The following is a 20,958-nucleotide window of genomic DNA, read 5'->3' as shown; positions in this document are numbered from 1 at the left end:
GACTTTAGGTTCTAAAAATGTTCCCAATATTTTCAGGAAAAAAAAAAAAGAACCATTAAAGGGATTTAAATGGAATAAATGATCAGATGTGTGTATTAAGAAGCTCACTCTTGGTGCACTGATTTCCTATACAGATGAAGAAAACAAGGAAAACAGCAGACTGTCTAAGACGCTGTTTTGATTTATAATAAAGAGATGAAAAGGATAGCTGAAAGAAGAGATAAAAAAGAAAGATGTGAGAATTATAGCCTCAGTTTACTTGATTAAATTTGGTGGTATATGCACTCTCCAGCCCTTACTCCCCTCATCAGAAAAAAAACAAGCCTGGAGGCCTGTAGAGCACAGGAAGTGAAAGAAGTTTCCTTCTAGACACTGGATTCTCTGAAAGACAGCTGTGAATTGAGGATAAATATTATTGCTCCATATCCTCATACGTTTACAGTGCAAAGTCGCAGATATTATTGTACTTTTTCTACTAATGAAAAAAGTTACTCAGCGTTAGGATTCTTACATGCAAACATTAGTGACTGCAAAGGTGTTTGCTAAATGATCAGTGCATAATAGAAAATGGCAATATCATTGTCTTTTAAATACACATTTTTAACCTCACACATAAGTAGCAGCTTGAATGGGGCTGCTGTGATACTGAATTCCTTTTAGTCTAGAGTAAGCAACAAAAATTATTCACACTTCATCATTTTATTTGTAGCTCTAACATATTATTTCATATTCCACAATAAAGGTCAGTTTTGAATGGAAGGTTTATTTTTATTACATATTCTTTCTCAATGATCCCAATATAATACCAACTGAATCAAAGAAATTCAGGGAGCTATCTGGGGTCTTCAAATGCTTTCTGGTCTACCTCCTTCCAGTTGCAGAAGAGAAATTTATGCCTCAGGGAGGTTTAGTGATTTGTTTAAGGCTGTTGAGCAGAAAGAAAGCATAAGAGAGCGCAAGACTCCTTGTTCTCTTGTTTTTGTTCATACACCAGATTCTGATTTTTTATTTATTCTCGTCTCTTATAGCTAGTCAATTTCATATTTTTACTTAAACATATAATGGGATGGAAAGCATAGGAGAGGTCACATAGAAAAACACTTCTCATTATCTTCTAATGCAGAAGCAGATTGCAGGGGTTAGAAGACTTTATCTGCAGCTCAACCATGAAGACCACACTGCTAAACAGAATCAGCTCAGCTCTCAGCTTGGCTCATTCTTTTTTTTTTTTTTTCAGGTAGTTTTTTCTTTTAAACTTCAATTTTTCACATCTGAAGATGCTACATATGTAACAAACTTTTGCATTTGTTGGCTAACACACTCAACAGTACGGTTTTGAATAAAATGTAAAACACCTGCAATGAATAATAACCACCAACAAAGCGCACTGTCTAAAGAATTCAATAACATAGCTTGACAGTCCCTGTGCATTCTCCAGTACTTCACCCTGCAACACCGAGAAAATGTGTGGAAGAAGCCAAGTTAAATAAAGAGTTACTGAATTATCATGGGATGTTGAAATTTCCTATCCTGAGAAATGTACATTTCTGTTTAGCAGCTTGGAGGGAACAAAAACAAAAACATACCAAGAGGGACTAACTTGGACAATGGGTCATAAACACTAAGGAAGCTGCATTAGGAGAAGGAAAAAATTGATCTACAGGATTTAGGGAAAAATCTATTAAATTAGAAGAAAATAGCCAGAGGTTGAGTGAAACACCGCTAGTGATGTGCATTCATACATTTCCTAATGTTCTAGGGATAGAAAAGCTACTGAGGGTAGGTTCCTAGAGCAGTCAATTGACAAGGAAAATGAGTATCCATCAGTCCTCTTTAATTTTTGTTAGTTTTTGTGGATATATAGTAGGTGTATATATTTATAGGGTGCATGAATGTTTTGGTACAGGCAATGTGAAATAAGCATGAACATTCTTCATCAATAACATCATGAAGAATGGGATAGCCATCCCCTCAAGCATTTATCCTCTGATTTACAAATAATCCAATTGCATTAAGTTATTTAAAAATATACAATAAAGTTATTATTGACTATAATCACCCTATTGTACTGTCAAATAGTAGGTCTGATTCATTCTTTATATTTTTGTTGTACCCATTAACCATCTCCACCTCTCCCCAACACCTGCTTCTAGTAACCATGCTTCTACTCTCTGAGTTCATGAGTTCAATTGTTTTGAATTTTAGATCCCACAAATAACTAAGAACATGAGATGTTTGTCTTTCTGTGCCTAGTTTATTTCGCTTAAGTCTTAATTGGAAAGAGTGCAGTGATCTAATAAAGATACTGACCCCAGACCTTGGAGTGGGGACTGATGACATTCAATCTCTATATTTATGACCCTAATTATGATCCAGTTGACCCATTTATAGATGTGCAAATAGACATCCCAAAATGCCACCTGCTTTTCTAAATTTATGCAGCCATTCAGTGGCAGATCCTGACTTGAAAGACCAGAAGTGTAGTTTTTCCCTGTGGAAGTGAGATGGACTTACAACCCAAAATTGATTCAGATTTCAAGGCTGATGAAGTCAAACTGCACTAGGAGGAAATAATAAAAATTATTGCTCACGTAGTGAGGCTTTCTAGGGATAGCATGGCAGGCTCGTGAGCAGTTCCAAAAATGGCTTGAGAGAACAAAGAAGCTGTCTCTGGCTTCAGACTTTATTGTGTTAGGTAATGGGGCTAGGGTAAGCTTTCCCTTGCACCATCAAAGTATTGTACTATTGCATAGTATATTAGTTTTTGGGGAGTGCTGTAAAAATTACCATAAACCAGGTGACTTAAAACAGAAACATTTTATCTCATAAATCTGGAGTCTAGAAGTCTGCAGTCACAGTGTCAGTGCCATTGGTTCATTATAGAGACTCCGAGAGAAAATTACATCCCAAGCCTTTCTCCTAGTTTCTGCTGGTGGTTGCCAGCAATCTTGGTCATTTCTTGGGTAGTACCTTCATCACTCCAATCTCTGCCTCCATCATCATATGGCTGTCTTCCCTGAGTGCTCTTGTGTGTCCTCTTCTCTACTTAGAAAGACATCAGTCATATTGGATTAAAAGCCCACCCTAATCTTATATGACCTGATTTTAATTTAGCTGATTACATCTTCAGAGTCACTATTTCCAAATAAGGTCACATTTAGATATGAATTTTGAATAGGACACTATCCAACCTAATTCACATGGTTCAAACTTCCTGATGGTGCCAGAGAAGGGAATTCACAGGCTTTGTTACTTACTTTTTCAGATGTAGGGCAAGAAGGAAAAAGGGAGAGGTGGAAATTTGGAAGCTTTCAGCACTCAGATATCAAATATATAGTCAGATTCCTCATTTCAAAAAGTCTCTTGCTTCCTCAGTAAGTTACACTCTTCACTTAGTCAACCAGGTAGGTCAACACTAACATTTATCTTTCAAATTTGGTCACTTATAACTGTGAAAAGGAGATGCTAAAATGATTAAAGATGTTGACACATCTACAAAAGCTGTATTCCATTTTGTCCTAGGCATGTATGATTATACATTCAGTTTGTCCAATAATAAAGAATACCAAATTCAGAAATATCAAAATATTTTCAGAAAAATAGATTGCATAATTTAAGGAATTATTTCTCTATGGTACTGGAAATCTGATGAGGAGAGAGGTGAGCATAGGAATGGCAGAAACAAAGCTGGACCCATGGGAAGAGACTTGGGATAGTAAGAAAGAATGCAATTATAAGAATTGGAATTTGAAGTAAGGGACTAGGCTCAGAAATGTGCCCAAATCCATTTAATTCAACCTAGGCAATAATTTACTCTACAGCTAGAAGCAATGTTGATTTGATGGTAAGTTCTTTGACTAGGAAAATAGAGTAAATTTGAAAAAGTTTCAGATCTTAGGACAACTAGGAAACAATGAGGACTTTAGGGATATGGAATTCTTGAGACCTAAACCTCCTTTATACAACAAGTGTTTTATAAACTTTCCTTCTTTGCTACCTTAAGATAAAATGCATGCTATTTACCTCATGCATACAATAATAATTAGAAATAAATATAGCTATCTAAGTGTAATAAAAGGAGAAATAAAAGGAAAGCGATTTCTAAAACTGCATATTGTTATGTAAATAGATAAACTCCTCTGCGGTAGAAAACATAATAGAGTACTCAGATGTCTTCACCTAGATGTGAATGAGACAACTGCAAATGAAGTCCATGGTAATGGGGACCTAAAAATGAGTGAAGTGGCCATCTAGTCATGTAACTTTCTGAAATGAAGACCAGCTATTGGTGAAGATCTGAACAAAATAAAATACGATATTCTCTTTCTTTATATCGTAATTTCATTCCTGGAAAAGTCCACATATGTTTAAAACTTCCACAAATATTTTAATTTATATGTAAAACAGAATTCAATCCCAGTTTTATATTATTGTGAGCAGATTTTCTTCATTAGTTTGAGTGTCAGGTTGAACACCTATGTACCCAACATTCATTGTGACAACCAAAATGTTTCCTAAAAAGTATCCAAAATGCCCCAGAACCCAATAAAATAGATACTTTCAAATTTTTCAGATTAAGAGGGAATGTAGTTCTTCCTGCATAGCAGGTGTTTACTTGCAATTTTTAATGGAATTTTTGAAAACTACCAATTAAAGAGAATTTTAACAGATTCTGTCAATCATAGAAATCAAAATGCCCTCATCTTTCTAACTTAGTACATTTATTTAATGCTGTGAGAACACTTCACTCAACAGAGAAGAGGAAGACTTATGTCTGTTAGGGTTTGTTTATTTTAATCAAATAGAGAATAGGGTCACCTGGTAAATATTGGCATGGATAGGACTGTGATGACCCAAATAGCTTCAAATAGAGAAATGGAGACACATTTCTGACCAAGTATTTATGAAGATAATGATCAGAAGCAACACATACAAGCTTCATTTTTGTAAAGATATTGGAAATAGAGTTCAGGTTGGTGGAATGCTGTCTAGGTACTGGGCCACTGACTTCTTAATAAGAAACAGCAGTGATCTACTGAGAGTTTATGCGAATATATACGTGTGTGTGTGTGTGTGTGTATGTATATATATATAAATATATAAATCAATGGGATTGATTGATTGCATAGACAGTATTAACAGAACTACAGTGTCTAGAACCAGAGGTTTTCTGTACTCATCAGACATTATCAGCTATAATATAGTTCATTTTGTTATGCTTTGCTTTATTTTTCTTTGAATATTTTGCAATTTTTACAAATTGAAGGTTTGCAGTAACCCTGCATAAGGAAAGTCTATCGGCACTACTTATCCAACAGCACAGGCTCACTTTGTGTTCCTGTGTTACATTTTAGTTACTCTTTTTCATTTTTATTAAATCTGCTATGCTGACCTCTGATCAGTTATCTTAGATGTTACTATTGTAATTGTTTTGGGGACTCCATAAGCTGTACTCCCATAAGATGATAACCTTAATTGACAAATGTTGTGTGTGTTCCATCTGCTCCACTGATCATCCATTCTTCCATCTCTTCTCCTTCTTGGGCTTCCTTATTCCCTGAATTACAACAATATTAAAATTAAGATAGTTAATAACCCTACAATGACCTCTAAGTGTTCAAATGAAAGAAGACTCACATGTCTCTCACCTTAAATCAGAAACTGGAAATGATTAAGCTTAGTGAAGAAGGCAAGTCAAAAGCTGAATTAGACCAAAAGCCGGGCCTCTTGTGCCAAACAGTCAAGTTGTAAATAGAAAAAAAAAAGTTATTGAAGAAAATTACAAGTACTACTTCAATGAACACACAAATGATAAGAAAGCAAAACAGCTTTATTGCTGATATGGAGAAAGTTCTAGTGGCCTAGACAGACGATCAAACTGGCCACAACATTCCCTTAAGCCAAAACTTAATCCAGAGCAACACCCATTCTCTTTAATTATATGATGAGAAAGGCAAGGAAGCATCAAGAGAAAAGGTTGAAGCTAGCAGAGGTGGGTTCATGAGCTTTAAGGAAAGAAGTCACTTTCATAACAAAGGAATGCAAGGTGAAGCAGCAAGTGCTGATACAGAAGCTGTGGCGGGTTATCCAGATGATCTAGGTAAGACAACTGATGGAAGTGGCTACACCAAACAACAGATTTTCAATGTAGACAAAACAGCTTTCTACTAGAAGAAGATGCCATCTGGGACTTTAATAACTAGAGAGAAGTTAATACCTGACTTCACGGCTTCAAAGCTTCAAGGGACAGGCTGACTGTCTCGTTAAGGGCTAACACAACTGGTGACTTAAGTTGAAGCCAATGTTCATTTACCAGTCTGAAACTACAGCCCAAAAGAATTGTGCTAAATCTACTCTGCCTGTGATCTATACATGAGACAACAAAATCTGGATGACAGCACTTCTGCTTACAGCATGGTTTATTAAATATTTTAAGCCCACTGTTGAGACCTACTGATCAGAAAAAAAAAAAAAAAAAGATTTATTTCAAAAAATCACCATTCATTAGCAATATACTTGGTCACCTAAGACTCTTACAGAGATGTACAAGGATGTTAATAATTTCTTTTGCCTGCTAAAACAACACCCATTCTTCACCCTATGAATCAAAAAGTAATTTTGAGACATAATTTTCATAAGGCTGTAGCTGCCATAATGATTTTTCTGATGGATCTTGGCAAAGTAAATTGGAAATCTTGTAGAAAGGATTCACCATCCTAGATGGCTTTTAAAACATGTGTTTAATATTTGTAGGAAGAGGCCAAAATATTAACATTAACGGGAATTTGGAAGAAGTTGTTTCCAGCTCTCATGGATGACTTCAAGGGCTTCAAGACTTCAGTAGAGTAAGTAACTACAGTTATGATGGAAAGAGCAGGAGAACCAGAGTTGGAAGTGGGGCCTGAAGAGGTGGCTGAGTTGCTGCAACCTCATGACAAAACTTTAATGAATAAGGAGTTACATTTCATGTATAAGCAAAGAAAGTGGTTTCTTGAGATAGAATATATTCCTGGTCAAAATGCTGTGAATATTGTTGAAATGACCACAAACTATTTAGAATATTATATAAACTTAGTTGACAAAGCATAGGCAAGGTTTGAGAGAAGTGACTCCAATAGTCACAGAAGTTCTGTGGACAAAGTATTATTGAACAACATCCCATGCTACAGAGAATTGTTTCCTGAAAGAGAGAGTCAATTGATGTGCCAAACTTCTTTGTTTTCCTATTTTGAGAAACAGCCACAGTTGCCCCAGTCTTCAGCCACCACCATCCTGATTAGTCAGCAGGCATCAACATTGAGGCAAGACCCTCCACCAGCAAAAAGATTCCAATTGCTGGAGATTCAGATGCTTGTTAGCATTTTTAAGCTATATTTTTTTTTACCAAGGTCTGTATGTTATTTTTTAATGCATAATGTCATTGGACACTTAAAAGGTTACTATGTAGTCTAGATATAACTTTTAATATGCGCTGGGAAACCAAAACAAAATTGTGTGTCTCTCTGTATGGCTATATTTGCTTTATTGCTCAAATTTGGTACCAAACTTGTAGTATCTCTGAGGTATGCCTGTATTAAATTTATTTCAGCTTCCATATTTTAAGAAGACAGATTGGAAAATATTTTTTAAAACATCAGCAAACTGATGAAAGGGCTAAAATATGTGTATGTGCATATGGATATTTTGCTGTATGCAGACCACTAATCTTTATAAAATACTCATGTTTCAACTTCTTGTAGTCACATAAATATTTTTATTATGTAAATATTACATTATATTTTGAAGTACATTTTTCAATTAATATTCTTTTTGAAATGATGGTAAAAACATATAGCATAAAATCTACCCTCTTAAATGTTTAAATGTACAGTACACTTTTGCTAACTATATGCACATTGTTATATAGCAGATCTTTAGAACTCTTTCATTTTGCTTGACTGAAACTCTGTACCCATTGAACAATACCTCCTCATTACCTCTTTATCCCCAGCTCTTGGCAGCCACGATTGTACTTCCTGCTTCTATGAATTTACTTTCTTTACATACCTCATATACATGGTCTCATGGTATTTGTCCTTATGTGACTGGCTTATTTCAATTTGCATAATGTGTTCAAGGTTCATCCATGTAGTAGCAGCTGATAAGATTTTCTTCTTTTTTAAGGCTTAATAATATTATATTGCAAGTATATACCACATTTTCTTTATCTACTCATGTGTTAATGGACATGAAAACTCTTTCTACCTCTTGGATATTATGAATAATGTTATAAGAAACATGGACGTGCAAATATCTTTTTGAGATCCTGATTTCAAGTATTTTTTATAAATACTCAGAAATGGGATTTTGGGGTCATATGGTAGTTTTATTTTTAATTTTTTGAGTAATGTCCAGACTGTTTTAGATAGTGGCTGCACTATTTTACATTCTCCCCAAAATGTAAGAGAGTTCCAATTTCTCCACATTCTCACCAGTACTTCTTATTTTTTGTTGTTTTTGTTGATGTTATTCTAATAATGGCTATTCTAACAGCTATGAAGTGGTATTTCCTTACGGTTTTGATTTTCATGTGTCTGATGATTAATGATGTTGAGCATCTTATCACACACCTGTTGGCCATTTGTATGTCTTTTCTGGAGAAATGTCTATCCAAGCCCTTTGTCCATTTTTTAAATTGAGTTATTTGTTTTCTTGCTTTTGAATTGTAAGACTTTCTTACATATCTTTAATATTAACCCTTTATCAGATGTGTGGTTTGCAAATATTATCTCCAATATTATATGTTGTCCTTTTCTCTGTTATTTCCTTTGCTGTGCAAAAGCGATTAATTTGATGTAGTCTCATTTTTCTATTTTTGCTTTTGATGACTTTGCTTTTGGTGTTGTATCCAAAACAGTATTGTCAAAGCCAACGTTAAGAAGCTTTCCCCCTACATTTTCTAATAAGAGTTTTATAGTTTCAGGGCTTAAATTTAAGTGTTTAATATATTTGGGTTAATTTTTATGTATGGTATAAGTTAGGGGTCCAGTTTTACTCTTTTGTAACATGGTTATTCAGTATTTCCAACACCATTGGTTGAAGGGACAATCCTTTCCCCATTGTGTAGTCGTGCCAAGACTATTACATACACATGGGTTTTTTTCAGAAGTCTTTACTCTGTTTCATTGGTATATGTCTGTCCTTATGCTGATTCCATACTATTTTAATTACCATACCTTTGTAATATGTTTTGCAGTTAGGAGGTGTGAGGCTTCCATTTTCAACCTTATTTTCGAGATTGTTTTGGCTATTTGAGGTCCTTTGTGGTTCCATACAAATGTTAAGATTATTTCTTTTCTATTTCTGCAAAAACAATCATTGGTATTTTGATAATTGCATTTAATCTGTAGATATCTCTGGGTAGTATTGACACTTAAATAGTATTGAATCTTTCAGTCCATTGACACAGCATGTCTTTCCATTTATTTATGTCTTCTTTAATTCCTTTCAGCAATATTTTATATATTTGAGTGTGCAAGTCTTTATCTACTTGGTTAATTTCAATGCTAAGCAGTTTATTCTTTTTAATGCTATTATAAATGGGACTGTTTCCATAATTTGCTTTTTCAATTGTTTATTTTAGTGTATAGAAAAGCAACTGATTTCTATATATTGAGCTTGTATCCTGCAACTTTGCTGAATTGCCTTATTTAGTTCTACTAGTTGTCTTGTGAAATCTTTAATGTTTTCTACATATAAAATTATGTTTTTTTGTGAATAAGGATAATTTCAGTGAATTGAATTTTTGTGAATAAGGATAATTTTCGACCTTCCTTTTTTTATTTGAGTGCTTTTTGTGACTTTTCGTTTGCTAATTACTCCAGCTAGAACTCCCAGGACTATGTTTAAAAGACATGGTGAGAGGGCATACTTGCCTTGTTTGTAATCTCAGAGGAAAAGCTTTCATTCTTTCACCTCATACTATTGAGTGTGAGGTTAGCTGTGGGCTTTTCATATATGGCCTTTTTATGTTGTGGTAATATTATTCTATCCCTAGTGTGTTGAGTGTTTTTATTGTAAAAAGTTGTTAAATTTTGTCAACTCTATTTAGATTTCATGTGATCTTTATCTTTCATTTTCATATGTTATATCACATTGGTCGATTTTCATATATTGAACTATCTTTGTACTCCAGGAGAAAACTCCCACTTGGTCAGGGTGAGTGATCATTTTATTATGTCAAATTTGGTTTGCTAGTATTTGGGGGGAATTTTTTTCTCATAGATTCATCAGGGATGTTGGGCTATAGTTTTTTCTTGTGGTGTCTTTGTCTGAATTTGATAATGTTGACCTCATAAAATAAGTTTGGAAGTGTTGCTTCTTTTTCAACTTTTTGGATGAATTTAAGGAGGATTGGCATTAATTATTTTTTAAATGTTTGGTAGAATTCACCAGTGAAGCTATCTGGTTCTGGACTTTTCTTTGTTAGGAGGTTTTCATTACTAAACTAATCTTCTAACTCATCATACTTCCATTAAGATGTTTCTGTTTCTTCATGCTTTAGTCTTGCTAAGTTTTATGTTTCTAGGAATCCATTCATTTCTTCTAGGTTATTCAGTTTCTTGACATATAATTATTCATAGTAAACTCTTATAATCTTTACATTTCTGTGATGTCAGTTGTAATGTGTCCTCTTTATTTTCTGATTTTATTTACTAAGTCTTCTCTCTTTTTTCTTAGTTCAAAGGTTTGTTAATCTTGATGATCTTTTCAAAAAACTAAGTCATATTTTTGTTGATTTTTTTCTATTGTTTTTCTATGCTCTACTTATAAATTTCTGCTCTAACCTTTATTTTTTTTTCCTTCTGTTAACTTTAGACTTAAATTGTTCTTCTTTCCTAGTGTCTTGAGGTATAAAATTGTTGTTTATTTGAGATATTTCTTCTTTTTTAAATGTAGACATTATCACTCTTTCCTTTAGGTACTGTTTTTGTTGCATCCCATAAGTTTTGGTATATTAGGTTTCTATTTGTCTCAAAGTATTTTCTATTTTCCATTTTTATTTCTTCTTTGACTCATTACTTTTTTAGGAGTTCATTGCTTAATTTCCATTATTTTTTGATTTTCCCATTTTCCTTCTGTTATTGATTTCTACTTTTATTCCCTTGTGATCATATAATATACTTGGTGTGATTTCAATCTTCTTAAATTAATTAAGACTTTTCTGTGAGCTAACATATGATCTATCCTGAAGAATGTTCTATGTGCCCTTGAGAAGAATGTGTATTCTGTTGCCATTGGGTGGAATGTTTTGTATATGTCTACTAGTTCCGCTCATCTACAGTGTTGTTCAAATTTTTTTTCCTATTAATCTTCTCTCTGGATGTTCTATCTATTACTGAAAGAGGGATTTTGAAGTCTCCTACTATGACTGTGTTGCTCTCTGTTTCTGGTGTCAATTCTTTCAATGATTCTTTCATATATTTGGGAGTGTTGATGTTAATAGTATATACATGTATAATTGTTATCTTGTAATGAACTGGTCCTTTTATAATTTACAGTGGCCTTCTCTGTCTCATGTGTCATTTTGGATTTAAAGTCTCTTTTGTTTGATGTAGCTATGGCTACCCCTGATTTTTTTGGTTACCATTTGCATGGAGTATCTTTTTCATTGCTTCACTTTCAGTCTACCTATGTTACTAAATTTAAGGTGAGTCTCTTGTAGACAGCATGTAGTCGGAACTTATTTTTTCCTTTACTTTTCTTTTTTCTTTTATTTTTGTTAATCAATTTAGCCAGTCTATGTTGTTTGATTGGAAAGGTAATTTATTTAGATTTAAAATAATTACTGATAGGAAAGAGCTTTCTATTGTTATTTTCTCAATTGTTTTCTGTATATTTTGCAGCTTTTTGTCTCTCCTTTTTTTTTTTGCTGTCTTCCTTTGTAATTTGTTGATTTTCTTTTTTATAGTGACATGCTTTGATTCATTTCTCATTTTCTTTTTGTGTTTTCTATAGCTTTTTATTTGTGGTTACTATAGGGCTTAGATAAAAGATCTTATAATAATGACAATATATTTTCAGCTGATGAAAACTGAATTTCAATTACATAAAAGCACTCTACACTTTTACTTTCCCCCCCACAATTTATTAATGTTATGAATTACAGCTTTGAATATAGTTATTTATTAACATATTTTATAGTTAGAATTAATGTGTATTCTTTTATATTTTAATTTTAATTTTGATATATCAAAATTAAAAGTTATTTTTATACCTTCATTACGGTATTAGTATTCTGTATTCTTCTATATATTTAAATTATAAGAAAGCTATATACCTTCATATGCTTATGTGTTGCTGACCAGCATACTTTCACTTTGAAATGGGAAAGGGTGTTCCTTACCCCCCTCACAGGGCATGCAACAGGAGGAGTGGCTTGCTTCTTTGGTGCCCCACAGCTCACACCCCTAGAGGGAGCATGTAGGCACACAGGTCTTGGGGACTGTGGGCACCAACCCCACTGCAGGGTCTAGGGTTGAGTTTTTACAGCTCCCAAAGCCCCAGTGGGTGTGTGTTATGTGTGCTCTTTCAGCTTAGCGATCCACAGGTGGCTTGTGTTAATCAGCTCAATTAGACACTCTGCCTCATCACAAGGAGAGAGGGCCTTCTGCGTCCCAAGGTTTTTGGCCTAGGGTACTGGAAAAATTGGATCACACGTGGGCTTGGAGAATGAGTGCAAGTGGTGGAAGTAGCTCTCAGCAGATGGATGGGAACCAAAAGGAAGATGGAGTGGGAAGGTGGTCTTTCCCTGGAGTCGGGCTACTCAGTGGCCAAGCTCTTCTATGACCGTCCTCAACCAAATTTCCCTCACCATCTGCGTCATTCTGCCTTTGATGACCCACCGGCATCTATCAGTGTGTTCTTCTGCTGATGTGTTCCTCTTGACGTCCAGCCACTTGTGTCTGTGCCCACTATGGTTTCAGGGTTTTTATAGGCACAGGATGGGGGACGTGGCAGACCAAAGTGATCTTGAAAAATGCCACACTTGGGCATGAAAACAGGAGTGCCTATTCTCATTTAGGTCTGTGGGCAGAGGCCCGAAGGTGAAGCCCTCACCAGGGACCCTGAAATTTTCTACCCAGCACTTCCCTTCCCCATCCTGTACCAATTTCGACTTATAGAACACTCTTTAACATTTATTGTAAAGTAGGTCTAGTGGTGATAAGCTCCCTTACCTTTTGTTTATCTGGGAAAATCTTTATTTCACCTTCATTTTTGAAGGATGGTTTGCCAGATACAGTATTCTTGTTGTATTCTTATTTCAGTACTTTAAATATAGAATTCCACTTCTTTCTTCCCTGTAAAGTTTCTGATGACAAATTCACTGACAGTCTTATGAGGAGTACCTTGTGTTTGATAAGTCAATTTCCACTTGCTGCTTTTAAAATTCTCTCATTATCTTTGACTATTAACCTTTTGTTATAACTTATCTCTGTGTTCATTTATTTCATTCAGTGTTAGTTGGAACGTATTGCACTTTGTGAATCTGGATGTTCATTTTCTTTCTCATCTTTGAGAAGTTTTCAGTCATTAATTTTTCAAATTAGCTTTCTCCTTCTTTCATTTCCTCTTCTCTTTATAGAACTCCCACAAATAACTTTTTTGTTTCAGTGATTGTATTCCTCATCTACAAAATTTTATTTTTTTCTTATATTTTCTAGCTCTTTATTGATATTCTTATCTTCTTCATATATAATTTTTCCAAGCTCATTAAGCATTTTTATGATGGTTATTTTGAATTGTCAGGTACTTTACATACCTCGTTTTTTTAGGGTCATTTTCTGGGAATTTTTTTTCTTGACGGGGACATGTTTCTTTATTTATTTGTGTGCCTTGTAACTTTATGCAGTTATCATTCTGTTGAAAAAAATCTCTCCTAGTGTTTATAAATCAGCTTTGTACAGGGCATGACTTGTACCATTCAGCTGGGCTAAATATTCAAAGGGCTTCTCAACTTTTCCTGTGGATGTGTTGTGTCTTAACTTATGTGTGTACATTCCCAGTTTCAGAGATTAGCTGGTTTCTTCATTCAGGAGCTGGTAATCTCTTGCTCCTTTTGGTATCTGTCTGCAGTACTCTAGCTTCTCTAGAGCTACAATAAACTACCTATATCCCTTTTGTCTTCACTGGCTCCTAGACTTCTAGAATTTGTCAAGCTTCATTAGTGCTTCAAATCCTGATAGAAAGAAATGAGCTCCTCAGCACCTCTCTGAAAAGCCAAAACATTGAACACACACTTTACTCTTCTCTTTTCCCCATGAAGGAGAGACAACAAAGTTGTATTGTTCTCTACCTGCTCTACCATGTGTCCTCTGCAGCAGCCACAAGCCACTCAGCTCTTTCTGTTCTTAGCAGCCCCCAACCATCTAGAGAATGCTGGGTCTTGCGTGCACTCCAAAGCAAGAGAAGTAGAAACCAGTTTCTACTGCAGCCCTTCAAAAAGCTAGAATGTAGGACCCACACTTTAATTATTTATCTTCCATGAAATAATCTGGGAGTTGGGAGGCTTCTCTCATTCTTTCCATGCTGGGCTAGTGGCAGGAACTATGGCAAGGAAGAGAGTATTAGTTCAAACTATTGCCTTTGTTATTGATGATCCCCAACCTGGTGCCCTTTTCTGTCAGTGCTTAGGTGCAGGTAAGAAAGAAACAAGTTTCTTTGGCAGATACCCCAAAATTCTGAACAATGGGCATATGTTTCTGTCTTTTCTTTTCTTCCCTAAGGGAGAATTTAGGAGCTGGAACTTTCCTCTGAGTCCCACTGTGATAAGGTGGGGGAAGGACTGTGGTGAACGAGTACAATAAATTTTCCTAGTGACTTTGATGTGGCTGGTTTTGTGCTGATATGGATTGCAGAAGCCTCTTAAATGGTTTTTGGATTTTTCACAAATGAATAGGTTCATGTATTGTTGAATCATTGTCTCTATGTAGAGTAAAACTGTCTGGGACTTCCTATTCTGCCATCTCACATTAATCTCCCTTGTATTCACATTCTCACATTAAATACGGTATTAACTTAAAGGATATTCCTGCAGTTAAAATTAAAATGCTTATATTTACCTCTTTCTCAAAGCACATTAAGGGAATCTTATTTCAAGCCCATTAAAAAAAAAATCCCTTTGCCCCCTACCTGCCTTGCTCATGCTACTGTTAGAGAAGGCCTTACATGGCCTGTTTATATCGAAATCTCTCACCCTCAATTTCCATAAAAATGTTCAAAACACTCAGCAGTTCCAGCTTTTCTCATGTCTTTCTCCCCTTATTTTTCACTTCAGCTGCTTTTAGTTTTCCTACACATTGATTATTGAGGGGACTCTCCATAATCATACAGTAGAAACGATCACGATCCATGAGTAAATATCCTCCCTGCTTACGGAATGTCAGAAATGGAGTCTAGAGTTAATTAAGGAAAAGGGAGTTTGTGCCTTCTCACATGTAGCAATAGTTTAGCCTCCATTCTTCCTTATGCTGCTTGCCTTTATTTTTATTCTTTTTCTTTCCCTTCATGCTGCCTTTTTTCTTCTTTACATATTTTCTTTCTTCCTTTATTTTATCCATCCTTTTTTCTCATTTTTATCATATTCTCCTATCTCAGATTCTTTTCAAAGTCAAGCAGAATATTAATTAAATAAATATAACACTTTGTGTTGTTCACTTGACCATAAAACATAATTTAATTTTTATCACTGTATAGGTTATTATTTTGTAAGTCTTCTTTTGCAAGTGGTTCAGTTAAAATTACAAAGCCAAGTAGTACCAAATAAACTAAAACCACATTTTATTACAAACTGCCGACTCTTTCCACTATATTATGATGTTAAATTAGCTCTCGGTAAAGAAATTAAGGAATTTTCTCATCTTATATTAGAGATCATAAAATATGAGCTCTAATAATTTCTACTTTGCAGGGTTCTTGTGAGATATAAGAGAAGAAATATAAGTAAGATGATGTTGTACCCAATACATTATAACTACGCTATATGATAATATCATTTAAAGTAATACAGAAGGAAAATTATGAGAGAAGCACTATATCTATCTTAGAGAAGAGAAAATAGGAGGAATTTGTTACATATTTTGAAAGCTATCATACTGGAAACTTTTTTAGTGAAAAAAAATTTTAGGTAATATTTATGTTTTCAAAAATTCCTGTTGGTAAATTTATATATATGTCTGCAATAATATTTAATATTGCAGTTTTATTTTCAAGTTGGGTCTTTGTGGTTGGATGCATATTTCTTTCTCTCTCTTTTTATCTGTATGTGTTTGTATGTGTGATTAAGCTGTAACATACAAACATACATGGGCATATTTTACTTCATTATGACTCAACGTCTATACACTGATTATTCAAATTACTCTTAGACAAGAATTACACAGAACTTTTGGCACTTCAGTGAATAGACCTAGGTTTCTAACATTTTAAATTATTCTACCAGATTTTTGGAACACTTATGTGATTTTATTGTTTACTGTAATTTTTATGTCTTCTTATAACAGCTTCTCTCCACTTCAGCCTTTCATTTCCTCTTAAATGCTGTGGCTTGGGAATATGATTATCACTTAACTGAAATGTGTCTCTAAATTACAGATAAATTGGCTCTTAGAAAGGCCTTAAGGGTCTCCTCTGCATTGCAAAATAAATAAACTCAGTGAACGCCCTTTCTGCCATTCAGAAGCCTTTTCTACCTTATACTGAATTTTTCACCATATTCCAGAGAATTGGGGTTGTCTCAAATTTCTGTACACAATCTGCATCCACTCACAAGTCTGTGTTGACATTTAGCCACCGTCTGCTCTGTACATGAGCTTTGCTTTTTTCATAAACTCTGTTAAGAACTGTTTCGGATTTTCTATATTAGCATTCCAAGTTTGTGTCTGCACACCTTATATGTAGTGTTGCTGGGAATTAAACTCACTTGAATATTAGTACAAAAGCCAATGCAGTCATAAGATGTGACTGAAGCACAGGAAGCAAGTCTTGGCAGTAAGTGGTTCTTTTCTTGCCTGCTTTGGCAGGTGCTCAGAAACCCACTTCAACTCACACATCAATCTTGAAATGCTAATTCCTTTGATAATTATCAAAAGCCATTGCTGGTATAATTTTGGAGAAAGAGTTATACCTCAGTGGCTTGATGTTACCATAATGACACATTTGGTGTTCAAATGACTGTATCTGCTTTGTGAGTAATTGTCCTCAGGCTCATTCCTTCCCCCTCCTGTTTCCTTGCCTTGTGCCTGTGTGCCATTCCCTTTAGTCAGAGTGACTTCTGTGACTCAGGTACAATCTCTCCCAGTCATAAAGAGATACTCGGATTGCCTTTTGTCCTTGTCTTTTTAAGAGTTCCCTTTCTCTTTGAGCTCTGTATGACTGTTACTTCCCAGGAAGTCACAGTGTGAAGGGGTGGCTAGACAAAGGCAGATTCAGGAATTTCTTGGGTCAATGACCAAAATAACATCCAAAATCACAATAAGAGGTAGATACGTGGTAAAGTTAATGAAACTTAGCTTCAAGCTCCTTCCTCACAAGGTATCTTTCGAAACCCAACTCTGTACCTGCTGTTTCGGATTATTTTATTCAAAGACCTCCAAGCTGGAATAAACTGTAATTGTTATAAGATCCAGTCCTCATCATTTGGATACACATTGCTGATGAAGATCCTTAATAACTTCCTTTTCTTTTTTCCTTTTATCTTTCCTTTAATCCAACTCACCATTCCCTTACTCCTTCTTTCTTTTCTCCCACTCATTTTCTCTTTCTTTTAAATTTCTTGCCTCTTTTTCATTTTTTCCTGTATTGTGATAACATAGAACATTTGCATTTAACTCTCATAATTACAATTTGTATTTATTATGTGGCTAAAAATATAGCCCTTTTGGGACATTAGCAACTATTAGTGCTTTGATTCTTTTCTCATAAACACAATTTGCACACATGGATATTCATCTTTTTCAAAACTATATAGAATACTCATCTCCAACTAGGACTTCAAATGAGTTTATCAAGAAGAAACCCACAATATTTGTACCTGTTAAAATATTTCATGAGACCAGCACAATAGAAGAATAAAGCTCTATTAAAGTTCATCCTTTTTTTTTTTTTTGAGACAGAGTCTCATTCTGTTGGCAGGCTGGAGTGCAGTGGCACAACCTCGGCTCACTGCAATCTCTGCCTCCCCGGTTCAAGTGATTCTACTGCCTCAGCCGCCCGAGTAGCTGGGACTATAGGCACATGCCACCACACCCAGCTAAATTTTTTTTGTATTTTTAGTAGAGATCGGTTTTCACCATGTTGGCCAGGATGGTCTCAATCTCCTGACTTCATGATCTGCCTGCCTCGGCCTCCCAAAGTGCTGGGATTACACGCGTGAGCCACTGTGCCCGGCCCAGTTATTCATATTTCTTTTGAAGTGAGAAAGAGGCATGTTAGCTGTACATTATATATTCCAATCTGAAATTGGGTGCCGTGCAATAAAATAATTTTTAATTTATTGTCAAAGTAAGGTATATTCTAATATATACTTTGATCATGAAAAATATCAGCACAAATTATCAAATAGAATTTTGTCATGTAATTTACAACACATTCATGAAAAAATAATCAAGTGCCTTCTATAAATTAGAACCTTGATTAATTAGGCATGGATCCACCCATCATGGAAATTTTAACGATACAAAACAAAGCCATTCATGCAAAATAATTAGATGTGCCAACTGAGTGATTTTTGTACTTGGTTGATCATCAGTAATCACCTGGCCACTTTGTTTTCCTTTAATACAGATTCATGTTCCCTATTCCGGATGTATTGAATCAAAACCTCTGGAGCTGCCAATATATGAACTGTACTTTCTTTTTTCTTTTCTTTTCTTTTTTTTTTTTCCTTATACTTTAAGTTCTAGGGTACATGTGCACAACGTGCAGGTTTGTTACATATGTATACATGTGCCATGTTGGTGTGCTGCACTTATTAACTGGTCATTTACATTAGGTATATCTCCTAATGCTATCCCTCCCCGCTCCCCGCTCCCCCCTTCCCCTACTCCACAGCAGGCCCCAGTGCGTGATGTTCCCCTTCCTGTGTCCACGTGTTCTCATTGTTCAATTCCCACCTATGAGTGAGAACATGCGGTGTTTGGTTTTTTGTCCTTGCGATAGTTTGCTGAGAATGATGGTTTCCAGCTTCATCCATGTCCCTACAAAGGAGGTGAACTCATCCTTTTTTATGGCTGCATAGTATTCCATGGTGTATATGTGCCACATTTTCTTAATCCAGTCTATCATTGATGGACATTTGGGTTCGTTCCAAATCTTTGCTATTGTGAATAGTGCCACATTAAACATAAGTGTGCGTGTGTCTTTATAGCAGCATGGTCTATAATTCTTTGGGTATATACCCAGTAATGGGACGGCTGGGTCAAATGGTATTTCTAGTTCTAGATCCTGGAGGAATCGCCACACTGTCTTCCACAATGCTAGAATGAGTTTAAAGTCCCACCAACAGTGTAAAAGTGTTCCTATTTCTCCACATCCTCTCCAGCACCTTTTTTTCCCTAACTTTTTAATGATTGCCATTCTAACTGGTGTGAGATGGTATCTCATTGTGGTTTTGATTTGCATTTCTCTGATGACCAGTGATGATGAGCATTTTTTCATGTGTCTGTTGGCTGCATGCAATGCCCACATGAGAAAGCAAGAAAGATCTAAAATTAACACCCTAATATCACAATTAAAAGAACTAGAGAAGCAAGAGCAAACACATTCAAAAGCTAGCAGAAGGCAAGAAATAACTAAGATCAGAGCAGAACTGAAGGAGATAGAGACACAAGAAAACCTTCAAAAAAATCAATGAATCCAGGAGCTGGTTTTTTGAAAAGATCAACAAAATTGATAGACTGCTAGGAAGACTAATAAAGAAGAAAAGAGAGAAGAATCAAATAGACACAATAAAAAACGATAAAGGGGATATCACCACCAATCCCACAGAAATACAAACTACCATCAGAGAATACTATAAACACCTCTACGCAAAAAACTAGAAAATCTAGAAGAAATGGATAAATTCCTGGACACACACACCCTCCCAAGACTAAACCAGGAAGAAGTTGAATCCCTGAATAGACCAATAACAGGCTCTGAAATTGAGGCAATAATTAATAGCCTACCAACCAAAAAAGTACAGGACCAGACCGATTCACAGCCGAATTCTACCAGAGTTAGAATTCTACCTCCCTCTACAAGGAGGAGCTGGTACCATTCGTTCTGAAACTACTCCAATCATTAGAAAAAGAGGGAATCCTCCCTAACTCATTTTATGAGGCCAGCATCATCCTGATACCAAAGCCTGGCAGAGACACAACAAAAAAAAGAGAATTTTAGGCCAGTATCTCTGATGAACATCGATGCAAAAATCCTCAATAAAATACTGGCAAATCAAATCCAGCAGCATATCAGAAAGCTTATCCACCACAATCAAGTTGTCTTCATCCCTGGGATGCAAGGCTGGTTCAACATATGCAAATCCATAAACATAATCCATCATATAATCAGAACCAAAGACAAAAACCACATGATTATCTCAATAGATGTATAAAAGGCCTTTGACAAAATTCAACAGCCCGTCATGCTAAAAACTCTCAATAAATTAGGTATTGATGTGATGTATCTCAAAACAGTAAGCTATTTATGACAAACCCACAGCCAATATCATACTGAATGGGCAAAAACTGGAAGCATTCCCTTTGAAAACGGGCACAAGATGGGATGCCCTCTCTCACCACTCCTATTCAACATAGTGTTTGAAGTTCTGGTCAGGGCAATCAGGCAGGTTAAAGAAATAAAGGGTATTGAATTAGGAAAACAGGAAGTCAAATTGTCCCTGTTTGCAGATGAACTGTACTTTCACAAACACCACACATT

The 20,958-nt window shown here is 35.3% G+C and overlaps 1 protein-coding gene across 12 annotated transcripts in view; it reads left to right on the top strand.

The window, feature by feature from the left end:
- LRRC4C (leucine rich repeat containing 4C) overlaps positions 1 to 20,958 on the top strand; it is a 1,317,608-nt gene that overhangs the window by 814,114 nt on the left and 482,536 nt on the right. For 9 of the 12 annotated variants that reach the window (XM_017948475.3, XM_017948470.3, XM_021926805.2 and 6 more), the window contains one exon: positions 6,754 to 6,845. The exons of 2 other annotated variants lie outside the window; for them this stretch is intronic. The gene's annotated coding sequence lies outside the window, so the exon portion shown is untranslated. Of the gene's footprint in view, positions 1 to 3,176; positions 6,846 to 20,958 lie in introns of those variants that run through there. One more of the 12 variants, XM_021926799.2, reaches the window with a different exon arrangement.

Source organism: Papio anubis, chromosome 12 (genome assembly GCF_008728515.1).
Source record: "Papio anubis isolate 15944 chromosome 12, Panubis1.0, whole genome shotgun sequence".
Lineage (NCBI taxonomy): Eukaryota > Metazoa > Chordata > Mammalia > Primates > Cercopithecidae > Papio > Papio anubis.
This window is presented reverse-complemented; position numbering and strand designations above follow the sequence as displayed.